Below are 16,647 nucleotides of genomic sequence, written 5' to 3' on the forward strand. Positions count from 1 at the left end.
GATTGTCTTAATTGCGTTGGTTTAAAGTGCTGTTTTAGACTCTGATTTGGACGCTGCCTCCGTGAGAACCTTTTTTAAACTAAGCGTTGCGAAATAGAAACGTTTAACGACCGTAAATAAACAAAGGACAAATAAAGGCGCTCTGCACGTGCTCAGAAGCACTCTTAGGCCTGCTCCCTGGAAGTTTAAAATGGTGCGTGTCACTGCCTTTCTCACAGAGTCAGTAGTTGGAGGAAAACTGGAGAAACTCGAGTGCAGACTCCCTCTTTGCCATGAAAATAGGTGGGCGGTTTTGGCCGCTGACTGTGCCTCAGCCCAGCCAACCTCATAAGGTTGTTGTGGGGCGACGTCAGAGGAAGGCTGAACCATGCAGCCCTGGGCTCCTTGGAGTTAGGGGGGGGGGGAGAGATAAAAATTGGACTGATTGCTCCGATCCCGCCTGGCTTTTCTGATTCCTTACTTTAAGCTTCTACTATCTTCCTCTGTTCCCTTTGCACAAATTGTACTGTTGCACAATTGTTTTATCTGCTCACTGCCTTAATTCTTTGATTGTTATGGCTGTTTTGAATGGTTTCTTGTCTATTTCTGTAAGCTGTCTGAATTATCTGGCTGGGGTAGAAAATAATCAGGTTGTTGGTTTGTTTTAAGCATGGTGATTATCTTATGTCCCTGCTCCTCCAAACCCCCCCCCCTTTTGCTCTGTTATTAGTTTTGGGCTGTGATTACAGGGATGTACCTGGGTCTTCGTTGTATTTTCATGTAAGCTCTCCTGTAGTGCTTCTGATGGAAAGGGCGGGTGTGGGTATTTTTAAATAAATATATTGGAAGGATTGCCAGCTCCGTGTGTTTCAAGTGTGGTCGTGACAGGCAGAAATCGAGTATGTATAGGAATGCATGGATGCCCTCTGCCACAGGTCCTGTTAACTACTTATGCCACTATGCATTCAGCACTTAATACTTAATTCGCAAACATGCAGAGGCAGAATTCAGCGGGGGGCTGTGGCATGTGGGGAGACAGAGCTTAAGCGGTTCCTTTACATCATGTCCCGACCTAAAATGGCCCCGGGTCTTTGCCTTGTTTGGGATGACTTATGTACAGGGGTCATTTCCTGCAGGAGCACACAGGAGTGGCGCTCCGGCAGTAAATAGCCCAGGGGGCGGGCACATGCAACAAACCACGCCCCCTGCTCCCAGCAGCCCTCAGTTGGAGCAAGAAGCAGCCAGGTAAGTTGCAGAGTCCTCCCTCCCTGGCCCATCTTCCCTGGCCCACGCAGAGGCGCAGGGCCTGGGGAAGGCCTCCGGGGCGCCCCACCCAGCCTTCCCCGGCCTGCGCCGAGGCATATGCAAATGTTATGCTAATGAGCTCCTGAACCTCTTTGTCTACGAAAGGACCCCTGCTTATGTAGAAGCAATCAGTACATATAAGTTTCCCTCAGAGGGTGACAGTGGCTCCTTGGAGACTCCTTGGAGACCTGTGGGGAGAGGCTTAATCCCCCTTTTCCTGTCCACTGTGGTTCCAGTCTGAACCAGGCCCCCAAGTTCCATGTTTGAAACTTCTCAGCATGCATCTGGTTAGCACAGCTTATGACAGATGGGAATGGAGGAGGGACAAGAGGACCTTAGTCTAGCCTACCTCACAAGGTGTCAGATTCCTGCAGCAATCAGTTCCCAACAGCTTTCATTCAAAGAAGTAAAGTTTACTGGAACACTGATAATATGCAGATTGTCATAACCATCTCGTGTTAGAACTGACCAAAAGCGCACGTAACAAATAGATATACACCATTCAAGCAAACCTCCTGATGGCCCAGATCCAATCAGGGGTCAGGTGAAAAGCCCGCTAGAAAAACGGGTCTTTCTTCCCAGGTGAAATATGTATTGGGATTGAATCATCCCTGATTGAATCACCCTAGAGACTGGCTGATTGAATCACCGTAGAGGCTGGCTGAGCTTGGAGCACAAGAACAATAGCCGACCAGGACTCTAGAATAAACCAATTAAGTGGTAATGTTTTGTAAAAAGCCTATCACGGGGAATGGGTGTGTGTGTGTGTGTTTTGTATGCATATAAGCAGAGCTCTGGTCCTGCTAGAGTTGTCTTAAAGTTAAGCTGAAATCACTAATAAACGATGAGCTGATCACTATACACATCTCGAACCCAGTATATTTCACTATACTAGGCATCAAGGTCAACTGCTGAAGCAAGACAAATAACAGAAACTATGAAGACACAGAGAATAGAAAGCTAACATTCCAGAGTACCCCCCCTTACTCCCATGGCAGCAAACGCAGAGACCTAGCTGCCACAAGGTTGTTGTGAGGATAAAACGGGAAAGGAGATCCACAGCTCCTTATAGGAGGGAGAATTCTGTCCATGCCTCTGACAAAAGTTGCCCACAAATATTTGTGCATTGGTAAATCTGTTAGCCTTTCCAGTGCCGCAAGACGCCTCTGTGGTTTCCGTGCAACAGTGCAAAGTTATCAAAAGCTGTCCATGAGAGGGGAAAGGGTGGAGGCTGGAGCAGGCCAGCTGAGAGCCAGGCTGTAACGGCCAAGCCCGTTTGGAATTGGAAGAAGGGGGAAGCCAATACCAGGCTGCAAAGACAGTAAGGCCAAAATTATATTGGGGGGGGGGCAGGAAACTATCCATGTGATTGGGACCCCCACATGCAATACACCACTAGCTGTGCCTTTTAGCACCTTGTGCCCACAAACATTTGCTCTTGTGGGTTTCTGACATCTCTATCAATACCCAATTTGTCTGAGCCAATGCTATTTTGGGGCAGGAACGCAGAGGAACGGAGTTCCGGCGGGCTTCAGAGCTGGCCACGCCCACTACAGCCAAAACCTCTGCATGCCTGGCTACAGAGGACCGGCTTGCCCGGGCTCCCTGCAGCCATGGGCCACCCGGGCAAGCCAAAGGAAGGCAGTTTAAACTGTCTTCCCTTCCATTCAAGGGGGAGCTTGCCCGGGCTCCCTGCAATCATGGGGCGCCCGGGCAACCCAAGGGAAGGCATGGGATGTGGTCTAATATACTAATGAGCTATGGTGTCAGGGTGTGGCCTAATATGCTAATGAGTTTCTGCTGTTCGATGTGGCCTATTATGCTAATACGTTCCTGATGGGCTTTTCCTACCAAAAAAAGCCCTGGTCTGAGCCATAAGTAAAAAGCAGAGGAAAGGAGAGGGGAGCTCCTTCTCTGCCATTTCCAGGGCTTCACCCAGCTTTAGCCCCAAACATGATTTTGGTACCAGGAAGATACAGGCTGAAGTATTCATAACAAAGAGCTAGTGAGCAGTGACTCACAAAAGTGCCTGCCCTGCCACACATTTTGTTTGTCTTTAAGGTGCTCCTGGACTCTTGCTCTTTTCTACTGGTAAAGGTAAAGGTTCCCTTGCTCGAAAGCCAGTCGAATCCGACTCTAGGGTTGCGGTGCTCATCTCCGTTTCAAAGCCGAAGAGCCAGTGCTGTCCGAAGACGTTTCCGTGGTCATGTGGCCGGCATGACTAAACAAGGCGCACGGAACGCTGTTACCTTCCCACTGAAGTGGTATCTATTTATCTACTTGCAATTTCTTGCTTTCATACTGCTAGGTTGGCAGGAGCTGGAACTAGAGACTGGAGCTCACTCCGTCATGCGGGACACTCGGGTCTCGAACTGCTGAACTACCAACCTTCCACAGCCTGCAGTTCAGACTAACATGGCTACCTATCTTGATCCATTAAACTCAGGTTTGTGGCTTGACTATACAGGGAGCTGTAGCCAGTGTGATGACCACACCTGTATGTTCACACGTTAAAAAGGGGGGGGGAAGAACCCCAGGTGTACATCTTTAAACCCCCCCCCCCCGAATGTATGACTTAGGAGGGGATCATGGCCACACACAAATCCCATTCCTGTACCCCAGGATCCCTCCCCTGACCTGGTCTCATGATGTCTGCAGGCGACTGGCTCCCTGGTCAACCAGGAGCAGCAAATCATTCCAGCAAAAGTTCATCAGCTGCCCTCATGGTGCCTGGGTGAATGTTTCCTCAAGGTGTGGTTCAGACAGAGAAATTCCCCCTTGATGTCATAAACGGCTCACTTCCTAGAACAACTGGTTCTGGAATCTGCCTGGCCACAGGCTGCCTGGGAAGGCACACGCTGACCCAACTCCCTCCCCTCCTCTGTGTAAGTACACCAGAGCAACTGGAAATAACATCATTAGCCTCAAGATGTCCCACCCCCATCTCCATAGGCCTGTAAATCACAACAAAGTAGCCCTCCCCTAAGGTAAACTTGGTTTGCAAGTTTGGGGTGCCACTTAAAATTCACAGAGTGGGAAACAGACATGTCTGATCCCAGAGGACCCCATCGATGGGGAGGTTCCTGAGCAGCCTTCGTGGAAAGGACCAGGAGTTTATTTATTATATTTATGAATTGCCCCGCCCTTGCCACAGCAGGGCTCTGGGCGGTGTACAAAAGCCATAGAACAAAACAAAATCAGTTAAAACATTAACAAAACATTTCAAAGAATCAGATGGCGAATAACTAATCAATCCCAGTTCCAGCTGCCGGCTACTTCGTGGATGGGGGGGGAGGAGGGTGTAAAGGTAAAGGTAAAGGTTCCCTTGCTCGAAAGCCAGTCGAATCCGACTCTAGGGTTGCGGTGCTCATCTCCATTTCAAAGCCGAAGAGCCAGCGCTGTCCGAAGACGTTTCCGTGGTCATGTGGCCAGCATGACTAAACACCAAGGCACACCTTACCTTCCCACCAAAGGGGTACCTATTTATCTACTTGCAGTTTCTTGCTTTCGAACTGCTAGGTTGGCAGGAGCTGGAGCCAGAGACGGGAGCTCACTCCGTCTTGCGGCACCCGGGTCTCGAACTGCTGAACTACTGACCTTCCACAGCCTGCAGTTCAGCGTCTTAACCACTTGAGCCACCGCAGCAGAGGAGGGTGAGGTAGATGTAAATAGCAGAGAACAGAGAAGGGTGCCAGCCATGATGTAAGCCGTCGCTGTCCGCAACCAAAAGCCTGGCGGAACATCTCTGCCTTTGCAGGCCCTGTGGAACTGCATCAGATCCTGCAGGGTCCCGGTGGTACTTGGCAGAGAGCAGAGAGTTCCACCAGGTTGGGGCCAGGCTAAAAAGGCCCTGGCCCTAGCTGGGGACAGCCGGATATCTTTAGGGCCAGGGACCACCAGCAGATTGCTGTCTAAGGAGCACAATGCTCTTCCGGGGACATAACGGAGGAGACGGTCCTGTAGGAAGCCAGGGTGGACTGGCCATTTAACTCAGGGAGGGTTCCCGGTGGGCCATTGTCCTGGAGGGGCTGCTGACAGCTAGCAGTGAGCAGAGCCAAGCCACACTCGGTTCAGACCTGGGCAGCAGCAGTGCCCATCATGGGTGTCAGTCAGCTCACCAGTAGTGGGCCAGGGAGGGAAGGCAACAGACATCCGTTATGGGCATGCCACTGGCCAGGTCTGAGCTGAGCAGCCCCTGCGGTGCTAGCCCCGGCTCCCAAGCGTGACAATCCGTTTTAGCTCTCTGGTTGAACTCAAAATGCAAATCTCTAGGGAAGCCTGGGGAATACACAAATACACAAAGCAGACTGCAAGCAAGTATAGAAGGCATCAAAAACGAAGCCACAGGGGGGTTAAAAGGTAAAGGTTCCCTTGCTCGAAAGCCAGTCGAATCTGACTCTAGGGTTGTGGTGCTCATCTCCGTGTCAAAGCCGAAGAGCCAGCGCTGTCCGAAGACATTTCCGTGGTCATGTGACCGGCATGACTAAATACCAAGGCGCACGGAACGCTGTTACCTTCCCACTGAAGTGGTACCTATTTATCTACTTGCAATTTCTTGCTTTCGAACCGCTAGGTTGGCAGGAGCTGGAACTAGAGATGGAAGCTCACTCCGTCATGCGGCACTTGGGTCTCGAACTGCTGAACTACCGACCTTCCACAGCCTGCAGTTCAGCATCTTAACCACTTGAGCCACTGCAGCAACAGGGGGGTTACTGACTTACAAAACCCTTTTTCCCCCCTCCATCCAGCTTGCTCAGACCCACCTTTCTACGTCATTCAGGGGCCTTGTTGGTCTGAAACAAAAGAACACTCTTGTGATTTAATAATATCTAGAATTTGTACAGCCCTCACCACATTCAAAACACTTCAAGTCTGTTATCACAGCAAGCTTAGAGACAATGACCCTGCAAGGTCAGCCAACACTATTATCACCATATCACAGATGAGGAACTGAGGTGGGGGGGTGAGAGCCCTGTGTGAGGCTACCTAATGAGTAATGGCAATAAAAGGGTTTTGAGTCTGGGGTCCCCCAGGTTGTAAAAGTCTTTCTAAGTGGCCCCCTGAAGTCACCTATAGATTTGCCAGAGTTGATTAGACAAACAACTCTTCTCTTATGTTTTTAAAATGTTTCCTGGCATTAATCTTATTTGGGTTTTCTGCTGCTTAAGTTACTATGTTGCTGCATAATGCCTCACATCCCGCCCCCGCCCCCCGCCAAGGTGGCAGAAAGGCAACGTTTACATTTTTAAAAAGGAATATAATATTGCCTAGCTAGGCTGTTCTGGGAGTCTTCCTTTGCAAATGAGAATTGTTTCTATGCATGCAGCGGACTAGCGCCAACACACACACACACACACACACACACAGAGAGAGAGAGAGAGAGAGAGAGAGAGAGAGAGAGAGAGAGAGAGAGAGAGATAGAGAGAGAGTTCTCTTTCTCCCTAGGTGTCCATATGCTCAAAGCGTAGAGCCTTGAAGAGTACGTTGAAAGAATCTGTCTCGCTGGTACAAATGATCTCGGCATCTGCCCCACCCCCACCCCGCCTGTAATGGACTTCAGCTCCCCAGCACTCCTCTGACCGGCAGGTACAGCAAATATTATCCCTGAAAGGCGAGAGGGTGGTTTGGCTCGAGGGGCTCCTTCCAAGGTCACGCAGAGGAATGAGATGGTGGAGCCAGAAGCGAAACACGCCTTCTGTTGGCAAAAGGTTGCCGAGATTAAATAATCTTGAAGAGAGCCTTGTCGGTTTGATGGTCATTTCGCAAAAGGCCCCGGTCTTTGCTTGTCCTTTTTGGGATGAAGGACTTCAGAGCTGGGTGAGACGGAGCGGGCGCTCGAGTGTCTTTGCAGCGCTGATTTAAAAATCAAATCAAAGATGGGAATTAAGAAGTTGCTGTTTTTATGGGGGTGGGCGGCCCCTCCGACTGACGGCCACGGGCAAAGCCTCTTGGACACCTCTTCTTGAAAGTTGGGGGGGGGGGTCCCTTTGTTATGACCTGGGGAGGGCCAGGGATGCTGGGCACCTTGGTTCCATCTGAGGGGCTGATTCACACATGCATGCTCACTGCTTGGTAGACTTGCATGTACAAATGAGCCCCCGTAAGCAAAAACCCCAAACCAGGGTTTCATTTCTACCAGATGCCCCTCAAAGGCAGGGATTTTTGACGGGGTCAGGCCTGCCCTGCCCTGGAGGGCCCAGGCGAGCTTGATCTCCTCAGATCTCAGAAGCTAAGCAGGGTCGGCCCCGCTTGGAATGTGTACGGGAGACCACCAAGGAATACCAGGGTCGCTGCCAATGCTCCCTTCTAAACTGTGGAGTCTTGTGAGCAAAAATTCTACTTTGTGAGTCTGGGTTGGAAAATACCTGGAGACTTTGGGGGTGGAGCCAGGAGAGGGCGGGGTTTGGGGAGAGGAGGAGCCTCAGCATAGTATAATGCCAGAGAGTCCACCCTTCAACGCATCCATTTTCTCCAGGGGAGCCGATCTCTGTCAGCTGGAGATCACTTGTAAAAGTGGGAGATCTCCAGGCCCCACCTGGAGGCTGGCAACCCTATATGTGGGCCACTGGCATTAAAGTTGTGAGTGAGCAATTTGGCTGCTGCTCAGGGCTATTTTTGGGCATTAATGCACAGGAACGGAGTTCTGGCTGGCTTCAGAGTTGGCCACGCCCACTACAGTCAGAACCCCTGCGTGCGTGGCTACAGAGGAAAGGCCTGGAGAGTGACCCCCCCCGGTGACTCCGAGGCGGGTGGGCCGGGGGGCCCTGGAAGGATCAGGGAGGCATGTCCAAGGGCCAGCTTGTCCGGGCTCCCCGCAGCTGCAGGATGCCCTGGCAAGCCAAGGGAAGGCATGGGGTGTGGCCTCATATGCTAATGTGCTGTGATGTCAGGGGTGTGATCTATTATGCTAATGAGTTCCTGCTGGGCTTTTTCTGCAAAAAAAAATCCCTGTGCTGCATTAATGAGTTTGCTCTGGAGCCATCCTTCCTGAACTAAGACAAAAATGTGTGAGCCGGAGGCTAAAAAACTGAGCTAGCTCGCACGAGCTCAGTTTAGAGGGAACACTGGTTGCTACATGGAGGCAAGCAATGGCAAACCACCTCTGAATGTCTCTCACCTTGAAAACCTTATGGGGTCGCAACCTTAAATTGGCCTCAACTTGAGGGCGCTTTCCACCACCAGACCTGGTCTACACATACAGAAGAGTAACCCCCAATATGGCACTGTGGTGCCTGCCAATGTGTTTTCTTGGTACCCACTTACTTCTTGAGCCTTGAGGGGAACATCCAAAGGGTTTGGAATGGAGCGGGGTGGGGAGGGGTGTTTCCGGCTGCTTCTTGTCATCTGACTGACTAGCAAAGTGCTGAGCTCATCTCAGGCAGGGACACAACAGCTGTGTACACTCAGCTTGGTCACAAGACATAATAGGCTTTCTTACATCTCTGGCTGGGAAATGTCTCTCTGTGGCTGTGCGGAAGCAGATCTTCCCCTTTCTTTCAAAACTGAAAGCAAACAGCACAGCGAAGAACTGACTCTTAGCCCAGTGACAAAGGCTTCCCTCCTTTTCAGGCGTTCGGTTTTGGCGCACCGGCTATGCGTAAGGGGAGCACATACCAACTTCAGCCCTCTCGATACACCCACACAGTCGATTTGTGGTGAAGAGGGCAATGCACAGATGTACAGCTTCCATATGTATGAACACAGACCATCAAAAATCTAGTGTTCCGTTTATGCTGGAGAAGGTGTGTACTGCCCTTTTAAAAACATATCAGAAGGATCATTGGTAGTGCACACTTTGGTGATGCATGGTTGAAGTGCCAGAGCTGAACACCTGAAAAAGACCCTTCTTATGGTTAGCTGTTTGTCCCAGAGCACACAACGCCTTTTCTCAAATCTTAGAAGTACCCCCTGGCTCAACAGGGTCAGGGCAGGGGTGTCAAACATAAGGCCCGGGGGCCAGAATTGGCCCTTCCAGGGTTTTATGCGGCCCGTAAGCAACTGGTGCAAGGGAGGGAGTGCTGGGGGGGGCAGTGAGGATACACCAACTCAGAGCTTACTAGCTGCTGTCCTTTATACAGTTTCTGTCTCCAGTACCTGGCATTACATTTTATGGCACACATGGTCCGGCCTGACAAAGTGACATTTACGTCAGATTTGGCCCTCGTAACAAATGAGTTTGACACGTCTAGGTTAGGAACTCCCACAGTACACTGAGATAGGAGAGAGGTGACAGAATGGGTTGCAGCAGCACTTCAGACGGAAAGTGGCAGATGATCACACCGTTGCTTGCTCTCCCCCTACCGTTAAACCCTCCTTCGATGGTTGAACAAAGTTGGAGTCCAGTGGCACCTTTAAGACCAACAAAGTTTAATTCTGGGTATAAGCTTTTGTGTGCATGCACCCTTCGTCAGATACACTGAAACAGACTTCCTCAAGCCTTACATATTGGTAGGGGGAGGCAGTTGACAGGAAGGGCTAATTAGAGTCAAGAGGCATAAGTTACTGAGTGATTATAGCTAAGATTGGATTGAAGCCGTTGGTAAGAGACCTTCAGTGGTTGGCACAGAAGGAACATGCGCAGAGCTCATAAAAAGAAGGCGGCACAGCCAAGAGGAGCAGGTGCTTGGCAGCTACCTCGCTGGAGCTTTCTTCACTGAGATGATGCAGTCTGAAGATCTAAATATTGCGTGTCTAAGCTCACAAGCAAACAGCCCTGAATTCGGCAAGACTTCCTTCCTGGGGAAAGTGCTGCAGATGGCAGATCTGACCAACAGTGTCACACAGGAACTCTGCACAGCCGGGGGGCCTACAGCTTCCCTCGCCCACTCTCGGGGTGGGGGTGGTGCAGAACCAGTTGGGGCTGGCTTGCCATCTCATCCCCTGCAAAGGAAAGGGGAAGATCTATTGAATCATCCAGTCCAGTTAGTGCTGGGGTTGTAAGCCTCACATGCGGCTTACCTTGAAGCGGCTTTGCTTTGTCAGCTGATGACTCCCTTGCTGCCTGCCACTCAGCAGTGGCAAACGGGGATAGATTAGGCCATTATCTGAGAGCCTTTCTAGTTGCCTAGGGCTGGGGGCCTTGCAAGGGAAGAAGAAGTGGGCAGGATGCTGCAGCTAGGGATGTTAACTTTTTTTTTGTTTGGACAGGAGCTTCTCCTGCATCAGACAGCAGAAATTAATAGTAGAATCCTAAGGGTGCTTTCCCAGGAGTAAACTCAGGCCCCGGTCTCACGGCAAAGTTGCCGCGGGAGAGGCACGGATGGTGGGCGGATTATCCGGGCGCGATCACACCCCAACGCCTGGGAAGTGGAGCGCACTCGTGGCTTACCGCCAAAAATGGGCGTTAAAAAAGTAGTATCTCCAAAGTACTAGTAAACGTTTGCCACGGGCTGCCTCCAGACTCCCGTGGTGTGATCGTGCCGGCACACGGCATTCCCCTCCGGTCCCTTGTTTACTCATTGGTGCCGAGGGAAGGACCCGTGGTGTGCCGCCGGCAGGTCTGATCGCATAATCGCGGATCAAACTGCGCCGGGGCAATTAGCCACGTCTCCCCCCCACAATATCCGGCCCGTGTGACCGGGGCCAAAGATTACTCAGACACATGGGTAGGATCCTGAATAGCCCTGCATAGGATTTTTCCCTAGACAATTGAAGGCATTCTTGCCAATGGCATGCATCAATCCTGCCCTTCCACCGATAAGCTCATGGTGGCATAATTTCAGGTGGGTACCCAGGTTGGTCTGAAGCAGCAGAAAAATGTTTGAGTCCCGTGAGTGCGTGCACATGAAAGCTTATGCCTTGAATAAGAGTTTGTGGGTCTTAAAGTTACTGGTGGCATTAATGGCTCACCTCCCTCCTCCATCTATCCTCAACAGCCCTGTGAGGTAGATTAGGCTGAAAGAGAGTGTCTGACCCTTGGTCACCCAGTGAACTTTATGGCTCAGAACAGATTGGAACCCAGGACTTCCCGATTCATTCCTCTAACCACTACACCGCACTGGCTCTTTCCACCAAGAAAAGCTTTGCCTGTTGGAGTTTGGCATATTTGTGTAGGGTTGCCAGCTCTGGGCTGGGAAATTCCTGGTGATTTGGGGGTGGAGCCTGGGGAGGGCGGGGTTTAGGGAGGGGAGGGACCTCAGTGGGGTATGTCATAGAGTACAGTACACCCTCCAAACCTACAATTTCCTCCAGGGGAACCGCTATCTGTCACAGAGAGCCAGTTTGGTGTAGTGGTTAGGAGCACGGACTCTAATCTGGGAGAACCGGGTTTGATTCCCCACTCCTCCACTTGCAGTTGCTGGTGTGAACTTGGGTCGGTCACAAGTTCTCTCAGAGCTGTTCTCTCAAGGGCAGACCTCGAAAGAGCTCTCTCAGCCCCACCTACCTCACAGGGTGTCTGTTGTGGGGAAAGGAAAGGGAAGCTGCTCTGAGACTCCGAGTGAAAGACGAGGGATAAATCCAGTTTCTTCTCCTCCTCCTCCTCGAGTCCAGTTGTAATTCTGGGCAATCGCCAGGACCCACCCAGAAGTTGTGAAACATCAGAGCGAGATTTGTAAAAGTAACGGAGCGGTTTTTGAGGAGCCGCTCCCTGTGTCAGCCCTCACGATGCTTGCGCTCTTTAAATCACCCATCTTAGTAACTGCACTGCTCCAAATCTGAAAAAGCTTCACTGACTGTCAAGTTTGTCTCCAGGATCCATTTCAGGTGCTGCTCTTGACCTTAAAGGCCCTAAATGGATTGGGACCAAAAGGCCTTCTCCCCCATGAGTCTGTGGGCGAACTAAGATCTTCTCAAGCCTTTCTCTACTTGGCGGTATGTTCACAGAGAAGAGGCAGATAAACTATTAGAGAGAGGGTTTGTTCTGTCGTGGCACCTCGGATGAGCACTCTTGGCACTGTCTTTTCAGCACCAGGCTAAATCCATCGTGTTTGAGTCTTTTTTTTTACAAATAACAATTTTTAAGGGTTTTTCTGGCATCCAAATACCCTACTGCAGATTGCTTTCTTTTGTTAATTCAGTAGTTTTTTAAAAAGTCACGTTGGAAGACTTTTTAACAGGGAAAAGGAGGTATGAAGGCTTTTAAAAAAATGTGTCAGTCCTGGCTTTGTACTGTATCAGAGTGGGAAGTGAGCAATGCATCCGCCAAAAGCAGGGCCTTGATAGCCCCAAAACTGCAAGAACAGTCTTCCCCTTGAGGTGCAGAATTGCATCTTAGTTGTCTTTAGAATGGGGCATAAAATGCCTATTGTCTAAGTTTAAGAAAGCTCTTTTCCTTAGTTGTTATTTTTAAACAAATAAAAGCATCCGCTTTAATCTTAACTGTTTGTGTTTTTTTATCTTTTGCAATCTGCTTTGAGGTTTTTGTAACAGCAACTTAAATTGTTTTGAATGACTGGATGAATAAACAAGGAAGGTGTCAACATTTGTAAGAATACACTAGCAGAAGTGCCAGAGTTCTCTCCTGAATAGTGTCACTTCAGAGCCTATGTGGAGTTTTCCATATGCAGTGACTCTTTTTTTTAACTACAGTTCAAAGCATTGTTTTTAAAAAGTGCTTGTCTGTTTGCAATCTCAAAGTAGTCCAGTCCAGGAAGGACTATTTCTTCACATCTGATATAATCTATGTCCCTGTTACTAATAACTGCCCTGTGTTCTTTCTTCAAGCCCTAGGAGAATGACCTTTCTTGCTACACGGGTTGCAAATTTACTGTGCACATCACCTTGGGAAGAAGTCCCATTGACTTCCAGGTAAACATGACTGGATTGGGTTGACAGCTTTATATTCTTGAGACCTTTCTTATAAGGTTATCATGCCATCTAATGCTTTTATGATGTTTGTGCTGGTCTTCTTTCCCCTCATCCTTTGTCTCCCCCCCCAATCTAGTTTATTTTGGATTGCAAGGAGAAAGCAAACATTATTGCCCTGCATGACAGAACCAAGGTTTACTTATGGATCAGGGCTACCACTCAAGTCTTTACAACCTTCTAATTCTGATTATCTTGTCCCTCAAAGAAGCCTTTGCTTCTTTTTGATTGCCAGAACACATGACTGAACAACTAACTGAGCACAACACTCAGAAAAATTGACCCCTCTGGTCTTAACAGAGATATTGGCTTCTTATCTCATTACATATGCTGAGTCTCTCAGTTCTCACTTATACCCAGAAATCAAACTTTGTTGGTCTTATATGATCTTATATGGACTTAGTTCCCACATCTGTTGTTAACTCCTTTGTTATCTGTATACCCACTTACTGCTATTTAGATGTCTTACCAAATGTGTTATTCCAACCTTAGCTGTATTTATTGCTCAGTTACTTAGGCATCTTGACTCTAATTGGCTGTTCCTAGCAACTAAACCCCCCACCTATATGTACTATTTGAGGAAATCTGTTTCAATGAATTTGAAGGAATGTATATACTAAGTTTCTCCGTTCTCACTTGTACCCAGAACTGAACTTCTTGTAGGTGTCACTGGACTGAAACCTCGTCCCCACATCTGTTTGTTAACTCTTGCATTTGTATACTAATTAAGTGCCATTCACAGATCTTTCTTACATCGAGTCTCAGCTACAGTCACCCTGTACTTATGCACCTTGACTCTAAATGGCCCTTCCTGACAACAACCCCCACCCCACCCCCTATAAGTAATGGCTGAGGAGATTCTGTCCCACTGTATCTGAGGAAGTGTGCTTGCACACAAAAGCTTCCTTCCTCTGTGAAGACCCTGTGGGAGAGTGGTGGGACATAGCTCTGCATACAGAGACCCCCACAGGAGATTCCTGAAATATGCAGGCTGTATCTCTTTCCATTCCTGCCCTGCACAATCATCAGCATTTTTCAAGCTCTTCATAAACACCGGCATAGGTTTTCACTTGTCTTGAGCAAGAGAAGAAGATAAGAAACAGTGCCCATGACACAGCCTGTGAGCCAAGGTCACTGCCTTGCTGTTTTACAGCACTTCCTACATTTAAAACAACAACAACAACAGGGGAACAAAGCACTCCTCTCAGTAAAGCCAGGGAATCAAGGTAAGCTTGACGTGGTCAAAAATGAGATGGCAAGACTGAACATCGATATCCTAGGAATCAGTGAACTAAAGTGGACAGGAATGGGTGAATTTAACTCAGAAGACCATTATATCTACTACTGTGGCCAGGAATCTCGTAGAAAAAATGGTGTGGCCTTTATAGTCAACAAGAGAGTGCAAAAGGCAGTACTGGGATACAATCTCAAAAATGACAGAATGATTTCTGTCCGATTCCAAGGCAAACCATTCAACATCACAGTAATCCAAGTCTATGCCCCAACCACTGATGCAGAAGAGGCTGAAGTGGACCGGTTCTATGAAGACCTACAACACCTCCTAGAACTAACACCAAAAAATGATGTCCTCATCATCATAGGGGACTGGAATGCTAAAGTAGGAAGTCAAAAGGTAACTGGAATAACAGACAAGTTTGGCCTTGGAAAGCAAAATGAAGCAGGGCAAAGGTTAACAGAGTTTTGTCAAGAGAACACACTGGTCATAGCGAACACCCTTTTCCAACAACCTAAGAGGCGACTCTACACATGGACATCACCAGATGGGCAACACCGAAATCAGATTGACTATATAATTTGCAGTCAAAGATGGAGAAGCTCTATTCAGTCAGTAAAAACAAGACCTGGAGCTGACTGTGGTTCAGATCATGAGCTACTCATTGCAAAATTCAGACTTAAACTGAAGAAAATTGGGAAAACCACGAGGCCATTCAGGTTTGACCTAGATCGCATCCCTGATGAATATACAGTAGAGGTGAAGAATAGATTCAAGGGTCTGGATTTGATAGATAGAGTGCCTGAAGAACTATGGACAGAGGTTCGTGACATCGTACAGGAGGCAGCAATCACCACCATACCAAAGAAAAAGAAATGCAAGAAAGCAAAATGGCTTTCTGATGAGGCTTTACAAATAGCAGAGGAAAGAAGGAAAGCGAAAGGCAAAGGCGAAAAGGAAAGATTTACCCAACTGAACGCAGATTTCCAGAGAACAGCAAGGAGAGATAAGGAGGCCTTCCTGAATGAACAGTGCAAAGTAATAGAAGAAAACAATAGAATGGGAAGGACTAGAGATCTCTTCAAGAAAATTGGAGAAATCAAGGGAGCGTTCCATGCAAAGCTGGCCATGATAAAGGACAAAAACGGTAGGGACCTAACAGAAGCAGAAGAGATTAGGAAAAGATGGCAAGAATACACAGAAGAACTATACAAGAAAGACCTCAATGTCCTTGACAAACACGACGGTATAATCACTGACCTTGAGCCAGACATCCTGGAATGTGAAGTTAAATGGGCCTTAGAAAGCATTACTAACAACAAAGCTAGTGGAGGTGATGGTATTCCAGCTGAGCTATTCAAAGTCTTAGAAGATGATGCTGTTAAAGTTCTGCACTCCATTTGCCAGCAAATTTGGAAAACGCAACAGTGGCCACAGGATTGGAAAAGATCAGTATACATTCCAATCCCAAAGAAGGGCAATGCCAAGGAATGTTCAAACTATCGCACAATTGCACTCATATCACACGCTAGCAAGGTCATGCTCAAGATCCTACAAGCTAGGCTTCAACAGTACGTGGATAGAGAACTACCAGAAGTACAAGCTGGGTTTCGAAGAGGTAGAGGAACGAGAGATCATATTGCCAACATTCGCTGGATTATGGAGAAAGCAAGAGAGTACCAGAAAAATATCTACTTCTGCTTCATTGACTATGCTAAAGCCTTTGACTGTGTGGATCACAACAAACTATGGCAGGTCCTTAAAGAGATGGGAGTACCAGACCACCTCACATGTCTCTTGAGAAACCTGTATAAGGGCCAAGAAGCGACAGTTAGAACCGGATACGGAACAACTGATTGGTTCAGCATAGGAAAAGGAGTACGACAAGGATGTATACTGTCACCTTGCTTATTTAATATATATGCAGAGTACATCATGCGAAATGCTGGCCTGGATGAATCACAAGCGGGAATTAAGATTGCTGGGGAAAAGATCAACAACCTCAGATATGCAGATGATACCACTCTAATGGCTGAAAGTGAAAAGGATCTAAAGAGCCTCTTGCTCAGAGTAAAAGAGGAGAGCGCAAAAGTGGGCTTGAAGCTCAACATCAAAAAAACTAAGATCATGGCATCCGGCCCCATCACTCCTTGGCAAATAGAAGGGGAAGTCGTGGAAGTAGTGACAGACTTCACGTTCCTGGGATCCCAGATCACCGCAGACTGTGACTGCAGCCATGAAATTAAAAGACGCCTGCTCCTTGGGAGGAAAGCGATGGCGAACCTAAACAGCATGATAAAAAGTAGAGACATCACCCTGCCAAC

Source organism: Gekko japonicus, unplaced genomic scaffold (genome assembly GCF_001447785.1).
Source record: "Gekko japonicus isolate JY-2015 unplaced genomic scaffold, Gekko_japonicus_V1.1 scaffold40, whole genome shotgun sequence".
NCBI lineage: Eukaryota > Metazoa > Chordata > Lepidosauria > Squamata > Gekkonidae > Gekko > Gekko japonicus.